The sequence below is a fragment of the Papio anubis genome, chromosome 20, assembly GCF_008728515.1.
Source record: "Papio anubis isolate 15944 chromosome 20, Panubis1.0, whole genome shotgun sequence".
Lineage (NCBI taxonomy): Eukaryota > Metazoa > Chordata > Mammalia > Primates > Cercopithecidae > Papio > Papio anubis.
The window spans coordinates 1463325-1472216 of NC_044995.1; positions in this window are offsets into that span (position 1 = coordinate 1463325).

Sequence of the window (8892 nt, forward strand, 5' to 3'; positions counted from 1 at the left end):
TCGCTTGAACCCAGGAGTTGGAGCTTGTAGTGAGCCAAGATCATGTCTCTGCACTCCAGCCTGAGATAGAGCGAGACTCGGTCTCAAAAAAATAAATAAATAAAATAAAAATAACAGAAAAGAAAACACGGATGGCCCCAGGTGGACAATATAGTGAAACGCCATCTCTATTCAAAATGCAAAAATTAGCTTGGTGTGGTGGCACTGAGCCTATAGTCCCAGCCACGTGGGAGGCTGAGGTGGGAGGATTTCTGATGTTAGAATCATAGGCTTTTTAGCAGGGCACAGTGGCTCATGCCTGTAATCCCAGCACTTTCGGAGGCTGAGGAGGGCAGATCACGAGGTCAGGAGTTTGAGACCAGCCTGGCCAAGATGGTGAAACCCCCTCTCTACTAACAATACAAAAATTAGCCAGGTGTGGTGGCATGCCCATAGTCTCAGCCAATTGCCAGGCCCAGGCCGGAGAATTGTTTGAACTGGGAGGCAGAGGTTGCAGTGAACCAAGATCCTGCTACTGCACTTCAGTGTGGGTGACAGAGACTCTCATCTCAAAAAAAAAAAAAAAAAGCCACCACGCCCATCTTTTTTTTTTTTTTTTTTTTGAGACGAGAGCCTCTGTCGCCGACACTGAAGTGCAGTGGCGCAATCTCCACTCACTGCAAGCTCCACCTCCCAGGTTCACGCCATTCTCCTGCCTCAGCCTCCTGTGTAGCTGGGACTACAGGCGCCTGCCACCACGCCAGGCTAATTTTTTAGTGAAGACCAGGTTTCACCGTGTTAGCCAGGATGGTCTCGATCTCCTGACCTCATGATCCGCCCGTCTCCGCCTCCCAAAGTGCTGGGATTACAGGCTTGAGCCACTGTACCGGGCCTAATTTTTGTATTTTTAGTAGAGACAGGGTTTCACCATGGTGGCCAGGCTGATCTCGAACTCCTGACATCAAGTGATCCACCCACCTTGGCCTCCCAAAGTGCTGGGATTACAGGCGTGAGCCACCACACCTGGCGGAATCATGTATTTTTATTTAAGAATTGGCACCTGGCGTGGTGGCTCACGCCTGTAATCCCACCTAAGCACTTTAGAAGACTGAGGTAGGAGAATCACTTGAGACCAGGAGTTCAAGACCAGCCTGGGCAACATGACAAGATCCCTGTCTCTACAAAAAAAAAAAATTTTATTAGCTGGGTGTGGTGGCGCATGCCTGTAGTCCCAGCTACTTCGGAGGCTAAGGTGGAAGAATCCTTGAGCCCAGGCGTTGGAGGCTGCAATGAGATATGATGGCACCACTGCACTCCAGCCTGGACAACAGACCTTGTCTCAAAAAAAAAACAAAAGGTGCCTAGGATGTTTTTCAGATCCTGAATTCCAGCAGAACAGCTGATGCCAACCAGTGTGAAGACCCCAGAGAGGAACCAAATTGACAGGAGAATAGAGTTTCTTCAACTCCCTGTTTCATTACTTCACCCTGCACTCAACCAACCAACGATCCCCACACTTCAACCCACTCCAAAACCCTTAAAAAACCCCTGAACTCCCTGGGGAGGTGGATTCGTGGTTTCCTTCCATCTCCTCCCTTGGTTTTCAGTGGCCCTATGATTAAACCTCTTTCTCTGCTGCAACCTGGTGTCTCCCACTATTGACTTGCTGCAAGTATGGGGCAAAGGACCTATAATGGTTGAAAAACTTTCAACAGGCCAGGCACAGTGGCTCATGTCTGTTATCCCAACACTTTGAGAGGATCACTTGAGGCCAGCAGTTTGAGACACAGCCAGACCCCATATCTACAAAAAAATATATAAAAATTAGGCCGGGCACAGTGACTCATGCCTGTAATCCCAGCACTTTGTGAGGCAGTGACAGGAGGATCACCCGAGGTCAGGAGTTCGAGACCAGCCTGGCCAACATGGTGAAACCCCGTTTCTACTAAAAATACAAAAATTAGCCACCTGTGGTGGTGTGCGCCTGTAATCCCAGCTACCCAGGAGGCTGAGGGGAGAGAATCACTGGAACCTGGGAGGGTTGGGAGTTCAAGACCATCCTGACCAAAGTGGAGAAACCCTATCTCTACTAAAAATTAGGCTGGGCTCGGTGGCTCACGCCTGTAATCCCAGCACTTTGGGAGGCTGAGGCGGGCGGATCACGAGGTCAGGAGATTGAGACCATCCTGGCTAACACATGAAACCTCCTTTCTACTAAAAATACAAAAAAAAAATTAGCTGGACATGGTGGCGGGCGCTTGTAATCCCAGCTACTCAGGAGGCTGAGGCAGGACAATGGCGTGAACCCGGGAGGCAGAGCTTGCAGTGAGCCGAGATCCTGCCACTGCACTCCAACCTGGGCGACAGAGTGAGACACTGTCTCAGGAAAAAAAAAAAAAATTAGCCAGGCATGGTGGCACATGCCTATAATCCTAGCTACTCGGGAGGCTGAGGCAGGAGAATCGCTTGAACCTGGGAGGTGGAGGTTGCAGTGAGCCAAGATTGTGCCATTGCACGCCAGCCTGGGCAACAAGAGCAAAACTCTGTCTCAAAGAAAAAAAAGAAAGAAAGAAAGTAATCCTGAAGGTCTACGGCATATAGTAATTCGTAATTGGTTAGGGAGTGACCCGGGTTCTTACCCGTGCCTATGCCGTAACTCTTGTAAAATGATCACTTTGTGAAAAAGAGCCCTGGAAATAAAGCTAATTGCTGCGCAAATTATTTTCTCCTGTAATTGTAGACTCATTAAAGGTCTAAAAGTGTCTCCCTTTCCTCTCCTCACTTCTACTTTTTTATAATTTCTGGGAAAAATTAAATGTGATGGTATAGTCTCATGTTTGGAAACATACATCCTTTTTTAAAAAAACATTTTTATTGGTCAGGCGCAGTGGCTTACGCCTGTAATCCCAGCACTTTGGGAGGCCGAGGCAGGCGGATCACAAGGTCAGGAGATCACGACCATCCTGGCTAACATGGTGAAACCCCGTCTCCACTAAAAAGAAAAAGCAAAAAAAAATTTAGCTGGGCGTGGTGGCGCAAATCTGAGGCAGGAGAACAGGTTGAATCTGGGAGGCAGAGGTTGTAGTGAGCTGAGATTGTGCCAGTGCACTCCAATCTGGCTACAGGTCAAGAATCCTTCTCAAAAAAAAAAAAAAAAAAAGAGAGAGACATTTTTATTGAGGTGAAATTCACATAATATAAAATTAGGCAGCATTTTGAAGTGCACAATTCAGTGGCCTTTAGTACTTTCACCATACTATACAACCACCACCTCAATCTAGTTCCAAAATACTTTCAGCCGGGCGCGGTGGCTCACGTCTGTAATCCCAGCACTTTGGGAGGCTAAGGCAGGCAGATCATGAGGTCAGGAGATCAAGACCATCCTGGCTAACACGGTGAAACCCTGTCTCCACTAAAAACGCAAAAAATTAGCTAGGCTGGCCGGGCGCGGTGGCTCAAGCCTGTAATCCCAGCACTTTGGGAGGCCGAGACGGGCGGATCACGAGGTCAGGAGTTCGAGACCATCCTGGCTAACACGGTGAAACCCCGTCTCTACTAAAAAATACGAAAAACTAGCCAGGCGAGGTGACAGGCGCCTGTAGTCCCGGCTACTCGGGAGGCTGAGGCAGGAGAATGGCGTAAAAACCCGGGAGGCAGAGCTTGCAGTGAGCTGAGATCCGGCCACTGCACTCTAGCCTGGGCGACACAGCGAGACTCCGTCTCAAAAAAAAAAAAAAAAAAAAATTAGCTAGGCGTGGTGGCAGGCGCCTGTGGTTCCAGCTACTGGGGAAGCTGAGGCAGGAGAATGGCGTGAACCCAAGAGGCAGAGCTTGCAGTGAGCTGAGATCGCACTACTGCACTCCAGCCTGAAGCAACAGAGCAAGACTCCATCTCAAAAAAAAAAAAAATTTCATAATCCCAAGAGTGGTGGCTTAAATCTTTCAAATGGCCAGGAGTCAACTATGACCTTGCTATGTAAACAATTTCAAAAGAACTGTACAGTTCAGTGTTACAGCTTAGCATAATTTAGTATAAACTGTCTTTTCCCCACTTTTTAAGAGCTACCATTAACTTTATTCATTAGTTGATTATTAACTAGGAATGCTATATTGCAGAACATCTTGGCATGTCTGGTCCTTGTCCTCTAGTCCCAGTAACAAACCCCTCACCATTATGATGATGAAAAAAGGTAAGTTCCCAAAAACGATCCCAAGGAAGCACCACTGTTCCCTTGAGAACCAGACGACAACCAAAAACAAGTCCTTAATTTTCCTTAATAATTTCCAAAATGTCCTCTAGGGGGCAACATTATCCCTTCAGAACCAGGTAGATGAATCACTCCTCTTCCAGCCTGGATCTCAGTACCTCTCACCTCCTCAAGGACTCTGCCATTGGATTAGCAAGGAAGAAAGGGAAAAAAGCTATACCTTGCTGGTAGGGAGGCTCCAACACAATGGAATGCCTCTCTTTGGCCAATGGTCTCCTCCTTTGTTCTCCAGGTGTCTCCAGGGGTTGGTGCCAAATGGTAGTACTTCTTCCACACTCTGGAGGAACTTCTGTGAGAATGCCTCCTCATTCACAGTGTGAATAACCCTCCCAACAGCCATCCCAGAAACTAGAGAAAAAAACAGGTCTTTCATCAGCATAATAATGTACTGGCCGTTTGCAGTGACTCACACCTGTAATCCCACCACTTTGGGAGACCGAGGTAGGAAAATCACTTAAGGTCAGGTGTACAAGACCAGCCTGGCCAACATAGGGAGACCCCCTTCTCTACAAAAAAGAAAAAATTCTATCCGGCCGTGGTAGCTCACGCCTGTAATCCCAGCACTTTGGGAGCCCGAGGCAGGCAGATCATGAGGTCAGGAGTTTGAGACCAGCCTGGCCAACATGGTGAAACCCCATCTCTACTAAAAATACAAAAATTGGCCAGGTGCGGTGGCTCACGCCTGTAATCCCAACACTTTGGGAGGCTGAGGCAGGCGGATCACGAGGTCAGGAAATTGAGACCATCCTGGCTAACACGGTGAAACCTCGTCTCTACTAAAAATACCAAAAAAAAAAAAAAAAATTAGCCTGGCATGGTGGCAGACGCCTGTAGTCCTAGCTACTCGGGATGTTGAGGCAGGAGAATGGCGTGAACCCAGAAGGTGGAGCTTGAAGTGAGCAGAGATCGTGCCACTGCACTCCAGCCTGGGCAACAGAGTGAGACTCCATCTCAAAAAAAAAAATTTATTAGGCATGGTGGTGTGCACCTGTGGTCTCAGCTACTCGAGAGGCTAACACTGGAGGATCACTTGAGCCAATGAGGTGGAGGCTGCAGTGATCTGTGATTGTGCCACTGTACCTTAGCCTGGACGACAGAGCAAGACCCTGTTTCATAATAATTAAATAATTATTATAATAATAATAATATCGATGTACCAAGAGCAGAAAGAAACAAGTACCATGGAAGTATTAGCTGACTTACGTGCATTTGAGGAAATTCAATTAAAAAAAACTACAGGGACCTGCCAGCCCAGAGATATTTTGGAGGTCCCAGAGAAGAGTTATGTTAGAATTTTATTTTTCCCTAAATACAGGGCAAGCTGCTGAAACTTTCATCCCCTACCCACCCATCCTTTAATGGAAAAGGTGGTAAGAAAAAGCCCTTTGAAATGTTGGGGGCCAGGCGCGGTGGCTCACGCCTATAATCCCAGCACTCTGGGAGGCCGAGGTGGGCGGATCACGAGGTCAGGAGATCGATACCATCCTGGCTAACACAGTGAAACCCTGTCTCTACTAAAAAATACAAAAAATTAGCTGGGTGTCGTGGCGGGCGCCTGTAGTCGCAGCTACTCGGGAGGCTGAGGCAACAGAATGACGTCAACCCGGGAGGCAGAGCTTGCAGTGAGCCGAGATCGTGCCACTGCACTCCAGCCTGGGGCAACAGAGCGAGACTCTGTCTCCAAAAAAAAAAAGAAAAAAAAAGAAAGAAATTTTGGGGGCAGCTTGTATCATGGCCGGGAGACCTGCTCCTCTCACTCTTCAGCAAAGAAAACTGTAAGGCTGGTGGAGCCCAGTGCAAGGGGAGATTCTCTAGTCTGTCCAGGATGTGGTGCAATCAACTCTACCATTTAGGTTTTATAACCAAGCATATGCACAAAATATGTGCGTGCAGTACAATACAGTGTTCTTTTTCTTTCTTCTTTTTTTTTTTTTTTTTAGACAGAGTCTCACTCTATTACCCAGGCTGGAGTGCAGTGGCACAATTTCAGCTCACTGCAATCTCCACCTCCCAGGTTCAAGTGATTCTCACGCCTCAGCCTCCCGAGTGGCTGGGATTACAGGCGTGCACCATGACGCCCAGCTGAATTTCTTGTATTTTTAGTAGAAATGGAGTTTCGTCATGTTGGTCACGCTGGTCTCGAACTCCTGACCTCAAGTGATCTGCCCACCTTGGAATCCCAAAGTGCTGGGATTACAGGCACGAGCCACCTCGCCTGGCCCTGTCTTTTCTTCTATTATGGACATTTAAGCAGTTCCCAGTTAGGGACATTTTTTGTTTGTTTGTTTTTGAGAAGGAATCTTGCTCTGTCACCCAGGCAGGAATGCAGTGGCATGATCTTGGCTCACTGCAACCTCTGCCTCCTGGATTCAAGCGATTCTCCTGGCTCAGCCTCCCGAGGAGCTGGGGTTATAGGTGCCCACCACCATGTCCAGCTAATTTTTGTATTTTAGTAGAGACAAGGTTTCACATGTAGGTCAAGCTGGTCTCGAACTCCTGAACTCAAATGATCTGCCCTCCTAGGCCTCCCAAAGTGCTGGGATTACAGGTGAGAGCCACCATGCCTGGCCATTTAGGGACTATTTCTTTTCTTTTCTGTTTTTTGTTTTGTTTTGTTTTGTTTTCTGGCTCACTGCAACCTCCGTCTCCTGGACTCAAGTGATCCTTCTCCTTCAACCTCCCAAGTAGCTATGACTGCAGGCATAAACCACCATGCTTTGTTAATTTTTGTATTTTTTGTAGAGACAGGGACTCGGTATGTTGCCCTACTGGTCTCAAACCTCTAGGCTCAAGCAATCTTTCTGCCTCGGCCTCCCAAAGTGCTGGGGTTACAAGCATGAGCCACTGTACCCAGCCCAAAGTGGTTAGTTGTTTTATTTATTTATTTATTTTTTTATTAGACGGAGTCTTACTCTGTCGCCCAGGCTGGAGTGCAGTGGCCGGATCGCACCTCACTGCAAGCTCCGCCTCCTGGGTTCACACCATTCTCCTGCCTCAGCCTCCCGAGTAGCTGGGACTACAGGCACCCGCCGCCACGCCTGGCTAATTTTTTGCATTTTTAGTAGAGATGGGGTTTCACCGTGTTAGCCAGGATGGTCTCGATCTCCTGACCTCGTGATCCGCTTGCCTCGGCCTCCCAAAGTGCTGGGATTACAGGCGTGAGCCACTGCGCCTGGCCCCAAAATGGTTATTTCAAGTCACAGCAGTGTAAGAGCGTTCCAATCATTCCACATAATCATGTAATACTTGCTTTAGTCACACCGTGGAATACTATCCAGAAATGAGAATGAATGAACTATAACTATATGCTATAAATATAATGTGGAATGAAAAGCCAGATACAAAAGAGTACATATTATACATTCAATTTTTATGAGAAAATTAAGACAAATTAAGAGAATATTTATGTATGTGGCTAGAAGTTAGAATGGTGATTGCTTTAGAAGGAGCAGTGACTATATGGGAACAGGATGGGGACTCTGCTCGCCTTCTAATTTTCTGTTTCTTGATTTAGCTGCTGGTTATATAGAACATTCACTTTGCGTAAATGTGTCAAGCTGCATACCTGTGATTATATACTTTTTCTGTACATATGTTATTCTTCAATAAAAAATAGCCCAAGGCTGATGCGGGCGGATCACCTGAGGTCAGGAGTTCAAGACCAGCCCGGCCAACATGTTGAAACCCTATCTCTACTAGAAATACAAAAATTAGCCGGGTGTGGCAGCGGGCGCCTATAGTCCCAGCTACTCAGGAGGTTGAGGTAGGAGAATCACTTGAACTTGGGAGGTGGAGGTTGCAGTGAGCCGAGATGTGTCACTGCACTCCAGCCTGGGCCACAGAGCAAGACTGTCTCAAAAAAAAAAAAAAATCCACAATAAAAATGAAATAAAATAGGGATATATATGTGTGTATGTGTATCTATCTATCTACATATATATACATTTTCTGTTTTTTGATACAGAGTCTTGCTCTGTCACTCAGGCGTGGAGTGCAGTGGTACCATCTCGGCTCATTGAAACCTCTACTTCCAGGGTTCAAGTGATTCTTGTGCCTCAGCCTCCCAAATAGCTGGGATTACAAGCATAAGCCACCGCACCTGGCTAAGAGTCATGTTTTTAACTTTTAAAATGTGTCCCTGGTCGGTCACAGTGGCTCATGCCTATAATCCCAACACTTTGGGAGGCCGAGGCAGGCAGATCACGAGGTCAGGAAATTGAGACCATCCTGGCCAATATGGTGAAACCCCGTCTCTACTTAAATTACAAAAGTTAGTCAGGCGGGTGATGGGCGCCTGTAATCCCAGCTACTCAGGAGGCTGAGGCAGGAGAATCGCTTGGACCTGGGAGGCGGAGGTTGCAGTGAGCCGAGATCCCACCACTGCACTCCAGCCTGGGCGACAGAACAAGACTCTGTCTCAAAAAAAAAAAAAAAAAATGTCCCCAGGCTGGGCATGGTGGCTCATGCCAGCAATCCCAGCACTTTAGAGGCTGATGAAGGCAGATCACTTGAGCTCAGTGATATTGCCCAAGACCAGCCTGGGCAATATAGTGAAACCCCATCTCTACCAAAAATTCAAAAAATTAGCTGGACGTGGTGGCACGACCTGTGGTCTCAGCTACTCAGGACGCTGAGGCAGGAGGCCT